At 48.2% G+C, this 16,279-nt stretch overlaps 1 protein-coding gene across 2 annotated transcripts in view; it reads right to left on the bottom strand.

Moving 5' to 3' along the window:
• MYLK (myosin light chain kinase) overlaps positions 1–16,046 on the bottom strand; it is a 1,914,870-nt gene extending 1,898,824 nt beyond the window's left edge. The window contains exon 1 of one of the 2 annotated variants that reach the window (XM_069616671.1): positions 15,778–16,046. The gene's annotated coding sequence lies outside the window, so the exon portion shown is untranslated. The remainder of the gene's footprint in view (positions 1–15,777) is intronic. The other variant, XM_069616673.1, reaches the window with a different exon arrangement.
• Positions 16,047–16,279: the final 233 nt, after the last annotated feature.

Below are 16,279 nucleotides of genomic sequence, written 5' to 3'. Positions count from 1 at the left end.
TGCACCCCATCCACATATTTCATCCGTACCTTCCACATATGTCACCCGTACCTCCCACATACTTCCCTGTACCTTCCATATTTGCCCCCATTCCATCCCCAAACGTCCCTCATTCCAGCCACATACTTCAACCGCTGCATCCGCTCTACGCACTCGTCCGCTCGAGGCACTCATCCGCTCCATACACGCTCATCTGCTCTACACAGTCGTCCGCTCTACACAGTCGTCTGATCTAAGCATCCGTCCGCTCAACGTGCTCTACTCACACCTTTGCTCAATGCACCTGTCTGCTCCACGCACTCATATGCTTTATGCATTCATCTGCTCTACACAGTCCTTCGATCTATACACTCACCCGCTCTATACACTCATCTGCTCTGTGCATTCCTAAGTTCTACGCACTCTTCCGCTCTTACGCACTCCTTCGCTCTACACGCTCATCCGCTTCATACAGTCCTCCGCTCTACACACTCATCCGTTCTACACCTTTGTCCGCTCTATGCATTCATCCTCTCTAAGCACCCTTCAGTTCTACGCTCTACCCAGTCATCCACTCTACACACTCATCCGCTCAACGCACTCATCCGTTCAAAGCGCTTCATCCATTCCACCGACTTTCATCCGCTCCATTCACTTCGTTCATTCATCATGCATTATCGGTTCAGGTCATGTCACTTGGCATACGTACTGGATCCGTTCCGTGCTCCATATCAGTTTCATGCACTACATCCGTCTCATGTACTTGAATTGTCGATTCTGTACTTTTCATTTATGCCATGCACTCATACATTCCATGCCATCTGACTGTGTACTCAGTCTCCTTTATTCATCTTTCCATCCTCTTCTCTTTATTAATTTCGTCCATTTTGTTCAATTTGACCATTGCAATCATTACATCCATTTAGACCGCATTACTGTTTTCGTACGATTTATTCTTTTTATCCACTTCACTGCTTTGATCTACTTTACTCATTCTATTCTGTTTGTCTTTTTAGTTTACATTAGTGGTTATTAGTTGTCGATTTCTCGCTTGGATCTGGATGTTGTATTGTTATTTGTCTTATTGTTATTCAAGATCTAGTAGTTTGTTGAGTCGGCGTCATTGAGATGTTGTTATTCAGTTTTAGTTAGTTTGAGTACGGGGTTGGTTTTAGGGGAAGAGCCAAGTTTTCAGTAATTTGCGGAAAGACATTAGATCTTCAGTTAGGCAGCTGAGGGGTGGGAGGGCGTTCCACAGCATGGGGGCTAAGGCTGAGAATGATGATCCGCCTAACCTGACTGAGTTTGTTTTGGGTATGACTAGGAGGCCGGCTGAGCTGGTTCTTAGAGTACGTGGGGGGTGATAGGGTTTCAGCTTGTCCTGAAGAAATTGAGATCCGGTTTTATGCAGTGCTTGGTGGGAAATGCAGAAGGTTTTGAAGGTCACCCTTCTGGCCACCGGGAGCCAGTGCAGAGTTTTGAGGGCTGGGGAGATGTGGTCTCTCGGGCCGAGCGCTAGTAGCAGTTTGGCTGCAGCATTTTGTACTCTTTGTAGTTTATTCAGTTGGTAAGCGTGGACTCAGATAGAGGGGGTTAGCGTAGTCCAGTCTTGATATAACAATTGATTGGACCGTGGAGAGTCTGTTGGAAAAGGAGATGTATGGAAAGATGCGCCTAAGAGTTTTATAGGTGGTAGTGGCAGGACTTTGAGACGTTGTTGACTTGGCGCGAGAGTGTTAAGTCATAGTCAAGGGTGCATCCAAGGTTTTTTACTGAATTAGAGGAAGTCGGTGAGTTGCCCATGGCAGATGGCCAGGGTAGTGGGTGTGGAAGAAGTTCGGAGTTGCCACATAACATGATTTCGGTTTTGGAGAGTTTAGCAAGAGGTGGTTTCTGGTCATCCAGAGCTCTATGTCGAGGAGGCAGGAAGCAAGGTCAGGTTGACAGTTGGGTTTTCAGTTCAGGAGTTTTAGAATTAGTTTTCATCAGCGTAGTTGTAATATAGGATGTTGTGTGAACGAATTATCGGTGGGAGGGTGATTAAGTAAAGATTGAACAGAAGGGCAGATAGGCATGCACCTTGTGGAACTCCCGTGTCGACCGGTCGGGATTGGGAGGAATAGGTGGAGAGTTGCGTTATTTGGTACCTATCTTTGAGGAATGAAGCTATCCATTTGAGAGCAGTTCCACAAATTCCTAGGGAGTGGAGGCGGTCAAGGAGGATTGAGTGATTGTGTCGAAGGCGGCGGATAAGTCGAGAAGGATTGATGCGGCGCATCCCACAGAGTCTGCCGTGATTCTAAGGTCATCCCAGATTGAAGTTAGGGTGGTTTCAGTTCCATGTTGGGCTCTGAAACCTGGATTGTGCAGGGTCTAAGAGATTGTTGGCTTCGACAAAGGAATTTAGTTGGGAGTAGGCGGTTCGGTCAATGAGTTTGGTGAGGAACCTGGTGTTTGAGATGGGGCGGTATTTTTTGGGCTTGAGAGGGTTGAGGGAAGGATTTTTTAATCAGAGGTTATTTATGATGGATCTTGCGTGTTTTCCTGCGCAGGTAAAGGCAAACATTTCTTTGAGGGTTGTGGCTGGGCAAGGGTCTAGCGGAGAGCCAGATGGTTTGCGGGCAGAGAGAAGTTTGAGAAATTGGTCGGATGATATTGAACTAAAGGAGTCGAACGTTGGTTGCGTCGTGGTCGAGGGCAGTGGGTTGGCCGGTATGGGAGGAGGGTTGCCTGGTGGATGTAAGAGAGCCAGTTTGGTGGTTAGAGCGTTTGTTCTTTCGAGAGCCGTGGCGTAAAAGTGGAGAGAGTTAGTCGCACAGCGATTGTGAGGGAGCCGGGGGGGGGTCGGGACAGTGGTAGTGCATGATGGTTTGGTGAATTCGGTGATGATTTTGTGAAGTTCTTTGCTGGGCTTTTTGCAGTTTAGGATTCGGGAGTTGTAGTGGGCTTTTTTTGCTTTCCGGAATTCGGCCTTGTACTGATGAAGGTGCCGGGCCAAGGTGGCTCTGCTCGCTTGGGTTTTGTCTTCCCGCTATTTGCGTTCTAGGTATTTATATAGTCGTTTAGTGGTCTTCAATTCAGGTGTGAACCATCCAGGGAACAGGCCACGGCAGGCTGATGGTTTGCAAGAGGGTGTGAGCCGCATTAGTGAGGAGTTGAGCCATGAGTCAAAGGCGTTGGAGGTTAGTTGTTTATTGAGTTGGCAGGTAGGTGGAGGAGACTGGAGGAGTGCGTCGGCTAGGTCAGGAAGGATTATTCTTTTTTTTCCAGCATTTGCGTAGATTCGGAGGTTCAGGTTCGGGTACGGGAAGCGGGACAGGTGAGCGAATGGCAAAAAGAAATAACGAAGTGATCTGACCAGATGATAGGGTTGTGGGGGTTTAGATGTATCCGGTTGTGGGAGCTGAAGATGGCATCAAGAGTGTGTTCTTTATAGCGAGTCGGGCCATTTATGTGGGGTTGGAGGTTAATCGCTTCTAGACTGTCAACCAGAGAGTGCGTCATAGGGTTGGTGGGGATGTCGAGCCATATATTGAAGTCTCCTAGAAGTGTGAGGTTGGGATGGTTTAGTTGAAGGGTGGAAATAGAGTCACAGAGGTTGTTTGAGAATTGTCTATCGTAGCCAGGGGGTCTGTAGATTATTAGGAAGCTGTGTGAGGACGACGGGGAAAGGGATAGTTTAACGAGGAGTGATTTGCAGGAAGGAATGGAAGGTTGGTTGTCGATGATTGAGGTGTGGAAGTGAGACTTTTAGATGAGTGCTATTCCCCCTCCTCTAGAGGGACTGTTCAGTGGGATGAGGGAGTAGTCGGGGGGGGAGGAGGGGGAAGGGAGAGGCTTCATTGGTGATAGGGGCGAAGTCGTCAAAGAACCAAGTTTCGGTGAGGAAAACCAGGTCTGGTTTGTCAGAGGCGAGGAGGTCAAAGATGCTGTGTCTGTTTTTTGCTACGGACCGGGCATTAAATAGGATGCAATTAATTTCGGTAGGTGAGGCTGGTGTCGGAGCTGCAGCGATGGGGGGTGGGGGGATGGAGAGGGTGGAAACTGGAGAGGGGTGGGGTGGTTGATGATCGATGGGAAAAGTGGGCGAGCAGAAAGGTTGGCGGGTTTCGGGTGGGAGTGGATGGATGCGTGTGTTCGGGTTTGGCACGGGGATTTGACGGTGGGGTGTGGGGGGTTAGGAGTTTCAGTTGCGGTTGGTGAGAAATCGAATGAGAGGGGTTTCAGGAAGGGTGAAGCAAGGGGGGGGTGGTGGTGATTGGGGGAGTGAGGTGGTGGGTCGAGACAGGGAAGGCGATGAGTGCTGAGAGCATAAGGGGGGACTAGGTACGTTTCCTCTTTAGTGTCTTTGTTGCGATTGGTGTGTGCGAGAGGGATGGGGGGGTCAGAGGAGGAGAGGGATGATGCTTCTGTTCTTGCTAGGGCCAGGCGTGCGTTTTTTAGGGAGGGGAAGGGGTGTGGTCGAGGGGGGGATGCTGGTGGGGGTTAATGATTGCTGTGCAGGGTGTAACCGGTATGTTAGTGAGGGGGGTGGGTATGATCAACGAAGGCTGATCGGTGGGGGGGTTTGGAGGAGCAGTGGTCTTACGGTAGTTGGCTCGCCATCGTGCCCCTCTGGCTTTGTCTTTGCAGAGGGGATGGGTAGGGGATGAGGTGGAGGGTGGGATGATTTGGGGAGGTGGGGCCCCAGGAGGCAGGGCTGGCCGGGGGGCGGAGGCAGTCCACTGTGGTAATTTCCGGCAGACCTTGGTGGATTGGGAACACTCATGGTTAGTGTTTGCTATTAGGTATACGTTTAGATGCAAATTACACTTTATATTTGGACTTTATAAGCTTGGCTAAATCGCTGGGTGATATTATTCATTTACAATTAGGAGATTAAAACCTAGAGTAACTAGGATATGCTGTTAGGCGGCCTATTTAGTTGCAACTACTGCACAGTTACGCTGTTGGGTAGACTCTTCTAGCAAGCTGGAATACAAGTGGGCTATTAGGGAGAAATGTTAATGTAACAACGCCACAGGTATGTTTTTAGGTGACTTTTAAGTGCAATTTAGGAGGACTTTCTAATTGCAGTAATAAATTCATTCAGGGTGCGCTATTAGGCACACTTCTAGATTCCAGCAAGGGGCGCTGTTAGGCACACTTTAAGATCTGAGTTTTGTACAGAGAGGATATTAGGAATGCTTCTATATTCCACTAATAACTCAAGGTTAATAGGCACGCTTTTGCACAGAGAGGGATATTATGCACACAGAGCGGGTGTTAGGCACACTTCTAAGTTCAATTTGTACAGAGAGGATATTAGGGACACTTCTGAATTCAACCAGGACACGTTATTAGGCACACTTTTAAATTTAGGCCATGTGCGCTAGCTATTAGGTCCACTTCTAAATTTTGCTTTGCCCAGAGAGGATATTAGCGACACTTCTAAATTCAACGTTGCACAGAGGGGATATTTGGGCACACTTCTAAATTCAAGTTTTGTATAGAGAGACTATTAGGCACAGTTCTTAATTCAACTTTACACGGAGAGGATATTAGGCACAATTCTAAATTTAGCCAGGGCACACTTCTAAATTCAACCCGGGCACACTATTAGGCACACTTCTAAATTCAACTTTGCACAGAGGGGATATTTAGGTACACTTCTAGATTCAACCCGGGCACACTATTAGGCACACTTCTAAATTCAACTTTGCACAGAGAGGCTATTAGGCACAGATCTAAATTCAACCAGGGCATGCTATTGGGCACACTTCTGAACTCAACCCGGGCACGCCATTAGGGACACTTGTCAGTTCAACTAGGGCACGCTATTGGGCACAATTCTAAATTCAACTTTACACAGAGAGTATATTAGTCACAGTTCTAAATTCAACCAGGGCCCTCTATTGGGCACACTTCTAAATTCAACCGGGGCACGCTATTGGGCACACTTCTAAATTCAACTTTACACAGAGAGGATATTAGGCCCACTTCTAAATTCCATTTTGCACCGAGGGGATATTTAGGTACAGTTCTAGATTCAACCAGGGCACGTTATTGGGCACAGTTCTAACTTCAATTTTACACAGAGACGCTATTAGGCACACTTGTCAGTTCAACCAGGGTAGGCTATTGGGCGCACTTCTGAATTAAGCTTTACACAGAGATGATATTAGACACAGATCTAAATTCAGCCAGGGGACGCTATTGGGCACACTTCTAAATTCAACCAGGGCGTGCAATTAGGCACAATTCTAACTTCAACTTTACACAGAGAGGCTATTAGGCACTCTTCTGAAAAATAATATTTATTCAGAAACACTGTTCAAAACTTTTAGCTACATTGTTAGCAAACTGGCCCACGTGGACCAAAATTAGCAACTTTGAGCACAAAAAAAAACCTAAAAAACGGTCCCACACCAGCATTTTGTGTTTTTAGTTCGGGCATTGCCCTGTTGCCCTAAAGGCCAGCCCGAGACTGCAAGTGCCTTCGGACATGTTTCAGCCTCGTTGGGTCTTGTGGGGGTGCCGCTTGAGTTCATTCAGTAGGTAGAGTGGGTGATGGTAGCAGAGCTATTGCAAAGCAGTTCCGCAAGGCGTGCATACGTCAATGTCACCTGAGGTCATGTTGACCTGAAGCAGTCACGTGAAGTGCTGCTTCCATTGAAGGCTGGTGCTCATAAGCAGGCGGGCACAACAATGGCCATTGTATCAGAGTGCCATCGTTACCCGGGGAGGCTAATTATTGGTTTCACTCACTGCCCTGCCCGAGTCAGTTGGGCTGCCGGCTGCGGAAGCGATTCTGGATGCGAGCCAATTGGAAACCACTGGGAGATTAAAAAAGTGACCGGTTATACAGCCACAAAAGCCTCGAAACGCATGCTTTATTGTGTACGGCTTCCGGGCTGCATTCGCGACACAACACAATGTGTAAACAATCATACGTGCAACATAGCCGGAATTCACTGGCACAGCCAGCACTCTGGGCCCACAGGTCCGATTTAATCCGTGGCACAGAGCGTCTGGTAGATGCATATTTTTTCTAGCAAAGCGTTTTAAGAAGCATGCATTCATTTGGATTACTTGATTTCCCCTGGCTCAGTCGGTGCTGCGTGCATTCACATGGCTGGCGATTAGGTTGCCTATCAGTAGCCCTGCCAGGAGGTGGGTTACTTTGGCAGGAGTCTGTCTGTATATACTTCATTAAAAATAAGGTTGTGCCAAAAAACGGGGCCTGCGTGGCATCTGCCCCCTCCACTTCTCTTTTATAGTGGCCTTGTTTGCAGTGCTAGTTACTATTGCTCCCTGGAATGCTCATTACACCTAATCCGACTCTTCCCCGTCACAGTCCTAACAAAATGAAGGCTGTACATCTTCTACCAGAACCTTTCACTAAATCAAAAAGTAATTGCTACTCCCCTCCGCCAGGGTGTGAGATAGCTACCGACACTCCCATAGTCACACCCAAGGAGGCCAAGCATTCGAGCACACAGGAAGGCTTCAAGAGGAGTGTCATGACAGTGACGAGGTAGAGTGGAACTAAGGGCAACAAAGACTACTGGAAAGTGATCCCATCATTACCCACTTGGCCCCTCGTCCTAGTCACAGGGACGTCATTTGGGGGTCGCAGCTGCAACCCCCCCCCCTCGAGATCTCCCTTGATACCCCTAAAAAAAAAATGTTTTTTTAGATGCACGCTCCTGGACTGTGGCCAGCACCATGACTGGCTTTCTTGTACAAGTCTTAAAAAATAAAAAAAATACACCACAGGGGGGTTCCACAAGTGTAACACTTTGAGCAGTGAACCTAAATAAGAAAGAATAAGAATAATAGTTTATTTTTCTGGAATTCTATGCGATAATTACTAGACTCATTAAAGGTTTATTTCAGGCACACTTCAGGGGGTGAGTCACTGATTTAGGTTGTTCTTAAACACCTCAACTCTGCCTTTCATCCTTCTTAGGTCGATATATGAGTACCAACACAGGTTGGTTGATATGGCAAGTATATTTTTTCTACATAAAGCGCTTAAGCATAAGTGCTTTATAATAACACATTATTTGGCCTTGGGCGTCTGCTTGCATTCACAATAACTTGGTAATATGGGCCTATTCACACTGATATTAACGATACACATTTCATACAAGAATGGTTCACCATATGTACCACATTATAGTGATATTGTAACCATATTTTTCATAGTGTACTTAGGAGCAATGCTATGTGATGTCACTTCCTGTTTTGTGAAAGATCCTTTTCCACCGCTTCCCATGGTGTCGCTCAGGGCCAGATTACATCACTTCCTGTGATGTCATCAGAGGTCAAAGGTTGTGTGATGTCACTTCCGCTACGCCTTGCATTTTGGTGAAATGACGCCCCTGCCTAGTCCCAACTAAAAGGAGAATATCCAATGCATGGTAATAATCAAAAAGGTGAGATAAACTAGCATAGCAGGAGCTCTCTTAGACAAAACAGAACTATGGCCATGTCAGCGGCTATCTTATCCCCCCAGGGTGTGGGGTGTAAAATGCATGTTTAGTGAAAACGGTCTAGGTGAAAAGCCTTCATTTAGCTAGGACTGGGATGAAGGCGGCAAAGGGGTAATGTACAGCACTTGGCAAACACACTCTGTAAGCCCAATACAATTACATTAAATGAAATCCAAGATGCAACGGACACCAGTTACACATCTCAGCTCCCTGCTTGAGTGCATTGGCCGACGGGGAAACGGGTAGAGCTCAAAACTTAAAAAGTGCCTCTGGAGGGTGGGTCGGCTTGAGCGTAGATTCTGTGACAGGCGGGTTCTGAATGGCTGGTAGGGCTGCAGTAGTTCCAGGTGGGGGGGGGGGGGTCTGTAACCTGTGGCTCTCCAGATGTTTTGGACAGCGAATCCCATGATCCTAATCTCAGGGCTCGAAATTAAGATTGCATGAGTGGGAGCTAAAAGCAGCTCATGGGTATTTGGCATTAGACAGTGACCAGGAGCTACCACTGGGAAACGTGGAACTACGACACAGCATTTTGCCACTCTAACTGCCACATAAGATGCAAACATCATTGTGTCCATTTTTATGACCCCTTTAGTCTGTACGGATGTGTCCTAAAGTTTATGTATCGATTGTCCCAAATGTACTGAGCTAAAGTCACATAGGTTTGTTTGTTCACCATAAATTGCCCTAAGGGAGCCAAAAGTAGCTCCCGGTAGCTGTTAGTGTCAAGCTAACCAGTCTCTCCTAGGCACCAAGCAGGAGCTAAATAGCTCACAGCTCCCCTCAAATTCCAACCCTGCTAACCATTGGCTTGGGATGGCTGGATTTGTAGTCCAAAATATCTAGCAAGCCCGATTGGAGCAAAGGAACAAATTGCAGCGGGTCCGAAAAACATAGGAGTAACAGGGACCCCTGCTGCAGGCCCTACCACGAAGGCGACCTCAGTTAGGCCCAACCAAATGAAAACGTGTAGGTCTATGGATGGCATCATTGTTGGGGGCTGGAGGGGGAGAATTCGTCCCTACATTTTGCAGGCAGCCTTTTATTTTGGGTTACTCTTTTACTACGTCCAATCTATTGCATGAATTCGGAGCCATTACGGGTTTGAAGGTATTAGCAGTGCCAGTTCTTCCATATGGAATTAGTTACCACCAGTCGTAACTGGGGAATTTTCTCCGGATTACATATTATACTTAATCTGCATTCTGAAGTCCCACTGGGCTTCACTAGGGAAGAAAAGGGAATTACCGCCAGAGGTAATTCCAATGCTGAACCCAAGAGCAAAGCTAAAATCATCCACAAAAGATATGTTAATTCCCTTGATCAAATTTTACAAACAGAATGTTAACACCAGTACTAACTTACGTGGGAGAATAAGTGATGTTGGCAGAAGGGCTGTTTGTATAAACGCCAGTCTGACAACCTCCACCACTCATCCTTTTTATAAGCAAAACCACGTGTCTGAATTTCACATACACACACCACATAAAGAGACACCCCCACAGGAGCTTCGATCGCTTGCCAGGTGTATAAATGTCTTCATCAGGTACTCCCCGCATTGCCAGGCAATGGATGGCCAGGTACTTTAACCACTTCCCAGCTATTGCCATCACTTGCATCAAATGCCCAAGTATGCCCACTACTTGCCACGCATTGCCATGGTCTGCCTAGGAACACCCATCAGTTGATTGGCATTGCCATAGTATGACCAATTACTCACACTATATGCCAAGCAATGGGCCACTGCCAGGGTACCCTCACTTTCCAGATGTCCCAAATGCACTGTTACTGCAACCATGTCCAATGCACGAACATCAGATTCAGCACATCTGCAGGGGTGTTCCCTAGGGACTCACAGCAGGAGCCAGGTTTGATATGATATGGCATTTATAACGCGCCTATACACAAGTGTTTCAACACCGTATGATATGGGACTCGCACCATAGGCCAGGTTTTTTCAGCATATGCCCAAGCTCCCACAACAGTTGCCAGGAATGTTCACCATATATTGAAGCACTCCCACCATGTATGGACATCATATGCTATAGGACTGGCACCCTGCCAGGCGCAACGCGGGAAAGAGGTACAGCATACTTGCTCCCTCTCCAACACAGAAGCACCAGCCAGCGGCCAGGCTTTCCACACTGCCTTCCCATGGGATTTAGTGAAACAGTGGTAGAAGTGCACCAAAAAAAGTAGTGAACTGTGCCCCGTCAGGGCAGTACTGGTCATTGGGCAGGCTCTTGGCGGATCCGAGATCCGGCACCAGTCAGCCGCCCAAGAACCGTGCTGGAATACTTAAAAAACGGAGAAAAAAAATAAGTGGTTCCCGCGACGGCAGCATTAAAAGGCAATGCTGCCTTTTTTTTTTTTTAAAGTATTCCAGCATTACTGGGGGTCCACTACGAGCCCCGCCCCCTCTAGACTATGCCCCCTCGAGCATCGCCCCCCCAAACTCCTCCCCAAACCCAGTCCTTCTGTTGTGGGATCCCCCACCACCTTTTTTCCATTTCCACCACTGCGTCGGCGGATAGAGTAAACCAGAAGGGGGCAAAGTGCAAAACATTTTTCAAGGATTGCAGCCATGCTGGTTGACAGACAATTGATTGGAAACAGATTTCAGTTTAGCTGTAACTGCTATTGGGTGGTAAAGGGGAGATGTGTGCTTCAACTTCATTAAAAAAATTAAAAAAAAAAAAAAAAAAAACTGTTCCAGGGTGATGGAAATGGCTGCAAAAAGTAGCAGAACTGTTGACAATAAAAAATAAAAGTAGTGGAACGCTGTTCCTGACCATTCCCGCTCACGTCGGCCACTGGTCTGGGGCCACTAACGAAAGAACTAGAAATGCAGGACAGGAAATAGGAGGGTTCCAATAGGAGAGGAAATTGGAATGTCTGCATTCACCTGCCACTGCAAAGGTTGCATTAGGTTTGTTGATAGGCCTGTAAAAGATCCAGGGCTATGCTAATGTCGGGACTCGGGCTAGCTAGCCTTTTGGTTGTAGCCCCTGAGCTTATAACCGGGGCTACAACAAAAACACCCAAGGCTGTAGCCCTCACATACACTCCCTGCGACGCCTCTGCACGGCATAAGGCGAGTAGACATTGTGGAGTCCTCCGGCCGTGGGCAGCCTTCCAGGGTGGGAGGCAGACAGGAGAGTGAGGCGCTGGGGTGTGAAGACCTCGCCTTGCACCCCTTTGACCGGCCCTTCCCCCGGCATCACACGACGCAGCAGGAGAACCACGTTGCCATACTTACTCAGGAGGCCACATAGTGGTCTAGAGTTCACCGCTTTTAAAGTGGGGTAAAGTAGGTCCTCTCTTTCCAGTATACAGAAGGACGACTATAGGACTGCCTCCATAAAAGCATTGCTTTTTTCGGAGGGGAGCTGTGAATAAAGCACCAGGCACACCAAACGCGAAAACTCGGGAGGATAGCTCAGGAGCAACGTGCTCGCTTTGGTGGTTAGACGTCACGGAGCACCACAGGTTCGATCCACGGGTCCGCGCTTAGAAACCTCTGGGTATTAAGCGCGTTATAAATAACCTATCATATCATAACTGGTGCGCATGGCTCACTGCTCGTTTCTGCCTTATGTTTCTATACCATTAGTTTTCGACCATCGAGTGATGCCAAGGCAACCCACATGAGCCAAAATTTAAAAAGCAGGGAGATGTGCTAGTGACGTCCCACAGAGGCATCTCTGCATTTAAAATCAAGAAAGACTCCATCAGGCAAGTCCATGGGACCAGAATCATGGTCAGGCGAGGCTGCCTGGTTTACAAGGCCCTAAAGCCAAACCTTCATCAAAAGCTACAGTTCAGGGTGCAATTCTCCCGCAGTGCGGATTTGTGCGTTTTAGGATAAACAATGGTGGAAATGTCATTTTTTTGTTTTACTGGGGTATCCCTCCTAGCGTGGCGGGGTGTGTTGTGGGGCGGTAGGTTATTTTAGTCACCCCATAAACATTTACCTCTGAGCCCCTCAGAAGATTAGTCATGAACAGCTGGAAAATAGCAGAACTTCCTATAATGTCAGCAAAGTACTTAATGTGCACACCTTTTAACCCCCTCATCCCCTAATGCACATCAATGCAATATTTCCTGTACAGTGCAACTCCTGCTTAGACCCTCAAGTGAACGTGTAAGTGTCTCGCCCTGAAACCTAGCGACCACGGTTCAAATGCCAGCCCCCACAGGAACACGCAATGCATCACACCATTCGAACATAAATGTAAAGTGCACAGGGATTATTCCCCAGGATTGGGGAGCTGGATTTGAGACCCAGGACGGAACCCAGATCCGTCAAGATCCGGCCCAATGACAGCACTGGTTTGAGTGGCCTATAGGGCAATGCCCCCAGGCACGGCCCATCCGGCATGTGTGGGACACTTTTCCGGGATAATGTGCCCCACCTTTTTTAGTTACTGCTCTTGACAGTTTGTACTTTGTTTCAATGTTATTCACCCAATATGCATTAAAAAGAGCCATTTGCTACGAATGGTACCAAAAACGTCCATATGGCTGCAGGAAATAGTAATGGAAAACTATTTTTCGTTTGTCGACCACGTTGTATTGGTACCCAGGTCTATGTTCCAGCCTAGTCCATCCATGGCTTTATTTAATCGCCAAAAAAGAACGTCCTAGAGGCAGGGCCTTTTTTGCTGTAGCCTCGGGCTTCTGGAACTTCAAGGTTGGCTCCTTTAATGTCATCTTTTCATTGGGAACCAATATACTTCGGGTTCCAGAAATCGGCCACTTCTGCAAGTGCCTCAGCTCTGCATCTTGTCTTGTATGCATCTGTTTGTTTTTTAGGTTTTCTACAATGAATGTTTCATCTAAACGTGTATGGCACTGAGCGTGCCCTTTGGGACAAGTGGAGCTGGAGTAAATGCGATGAATACGAAATTACAGGTTTCACAACACAGGGCGGCAAAGCGCCCCCATGCGTGTGCGGCAACATGGAGTACTGCATCCTTCAACCGCACTTTCCATTATGGGACTCGCAGCCTCATGTCTGTCATTAAGAAATACGCCAAATGATGTCGCCTAAAAAAGCAAGATCTGGCTGAAGTTGTTCAACGGGATATGGGGTCACTTGGCAGAAATGGGGCCAATGCCACACCCGGATAGCATGGCACGAGCCCAAAGGCGGTGACGGGATTGGACAGCCCTTCAGCCAATCGTGACGTTTTAGCCCACTGCACTTTGAGTTGATGGGACTTGGATGCTCAATTACAGTGATCAAACATGGTACTACAAGTTCCAGAATGCACAGTGCTGGAGGCTGGAGAGCCAGGACTAACTGAAGGTGCTAGGAGACACTTGGCAGCTATACAATAACGTGCTCATTTAATACTGCCGTGGACTGGAGTAGGTTTGTCCAAAGTTGTACAACTGGAAAAGGGGGAGAGAGGCAGTGGGAGCAGACTCTATACGCTGTAATTAGAATTGTGCTAGGCGCGAGGGTTAGCAGCGATTGTTCAATCCCCTTATCTGCTACTATCCAGTTTTCCTCAACGAATCTCTTAGCAAAGGGAAACCACTGCACTGAGTCGCTGTGATCTTGGGCAAGCGCTGCATGCTAGGAATCAGTAAGCGCTATATGAAGCCAGTACCTGCCATCTTAAACACACCTCGATCACGGATTCAGGTCTCGTAGTGTAGCAATCTACATTGCACACTAGGGTATCTTAACCTCCCCCCGCCCCTTTCTCCGTTTAGCACCTTTTTTTCAAATATTTTTCTCATGGGTCCATGGGTCCCACCCACCCTGTCGCTTCTAGTTTGGTCCAAAGTCCTTCCAAATCACAGTGTCTGCTGGCTTCCTTTCTTGTAGTAGCATTGCTTTAACCAATGGCTGTTGAGGCACTACAAGTACCAGAATACAGTGAGCTCATCACACAGGCCATGGAACAGAGTGAGCTCTCTGACACACGTATGTCAGAGTGTCGCAAAAAAACATCAATCGCTCGGCCAGTTTGGAGAATACAGTAGCGATGGCCATGCATGCTTATATGCCCATCAAGGCTTTGCAAGAGCTTGGCTTGCAGCGGCTCGTGTTAGAAGCACGCACATGGAGGGGAGGGCTGTGGTGCTCATCCTCATAGCAACTTCTACATACCTGCTGCAGTTCTGCTGCACTTGCATTCGCCCATCCAGAGAACGCTGCGCATTGGCTCAGCAGATCTGTGGGTGATGCTGGTGCTTGAAAGCAATGACGGCAGGCTCCACCAAGCGGCCGCTGTGGGGATTGCACCAAGCCCATCCATAATAAATGGACGCTTTTGTTACCTGTAGCATATCATTACTGCTTAATTGCTGTGGAAGGGCCGTTGGGCTTGGGGCCAGCTGGCAGCGGAGAGCAATAGGTTTAGCCCAAACAAATCCCAGCCACTTAAGACTTACACCGTGTGCCGCCACTGTTTGACGGGAGATAGAGAGGCACTGGTTCGTATGATTGCAGTGTCCTGTCTCTGCGGTGCGGGATGCAGGCGATACGTATCGTCCTTGCCTTTCAACCACACATCACACAACAGCAGAAATCTTAAGTGGCCCCGTGCCAAGCGCCCAGGCGTCTGTTAGCTTTCCATCCTGGTACTTTTAGGTGTTGTGTTCCCCTCGTATGTAACATCCCATGACAAAAAGTAGCACGAGTATAAGGAAGGCGTCACCACTGGGCGAGCCACTCACACCCGACCGACAGGGGTATTGTCTGAGGGCTGCAATATATACTATTTAACCATACTCCCAAACGGTTCCTCTTTGGCGAGGGCAGCGCGTTACTCTGGAAATTGTGCGCTTACTTTCAGCCCCTCCCCACCCTGTTTAATACATTGGCCCCCTTTGCAATCAAAATATACTTTGTGTTAAAGGCTCAGAGGCTGGGGGTGGCTCATTGCAAGAAGACAATTAAAATGAAAAACGGGCTAAATTGGTATGGTCGGTACCTACCCAAAAAAAAGGCAGATTCAACAGCTCGTGGAAAAAGTTTCACCGCAACCAAAACAACCCACACGTGAAAGCAATAATTTAAAAAGGGCATCACGCAATGCGTGTACTCCCATGGATGGACACATGGAGAGGCCAGGAAGAATGAAAACAAAACAAAAAAAAGCGTACAAAGAGAAAGCGAAGAAGAAAAAAAAAGAGCCGGTAAGGAAACATCTCAAGAAGAAGAGAAAAGTGTTGTCAGAAAGTTAAGAACAAACAGGCAGAGCGCGAGACACATTTGATGAACGGGAACATGTGTTGGCTGGAGAGAGGGTTTGCAAGTCCCTGCATATCATGGGCTATAGCTGTGTGCAGTCAGGTGACTTACTGAGCCAGGTCCAGCTGTGAAGAGGAAGGCTGAGCTCAACACCGGCCCTGAGTGAGCGGGACCCGGCTGCACCCCCTCCCAGGCTGCCCGCTGCTTCCTCACTCCTCAGTCAGAAGCGCTCCGGCGAAGTCCCGCTCCCGCTGCTATGCCCGGCTCCCGGCTTCCCAGAGACCTGTGTGTGTGTGTCCTGTGTTAGTCAGGGCAGGGAGGCTGGCGGCAGCTCGCCCGGCTGCTACTGCTCGCAGTCAGCGTGCATCGGGAGGAGGTGGGCTGGGCCGAGACCTGTGGGCGGGAAGGATGCAGGAGGCACCAGTCTCTCTCCCAGATGCAGGCTGCACGCGCTCTCTCACATCCGAGATCCGGAGCGAGGAGCACGAGACCTCCACTAAACTCCTGTCAGACTCCCTGCAGCGTGGAGCACAGCCCTAACACTGCACAGTTGCAGACGGTGCAATCCACATGTTCCGACTACTTCATGTGGGCATGCTCCTCCTTTAAAGCC

Source organism: Ambystoma mexicanum, chromosome 9 (genome assembly GCF_040938575.1).
Source record: "Ambystoma mexicanum isolate Mex_15411 chromosome 9, UKY_AmexF1_1, whole genome shotgun sequence".
Taxonomy (NCBI): domain Eukaryota; kingdom Metazoa; phylum Chordata; class Amphibia; order Caudata; family Ambystomatidae; genus Ambystoma; species Ambystoma mexicanum.
Note: the sequence above shows the minus strand (reverse complement) of the source record. Positions and strands in the feature narration are given on the sequence as shown.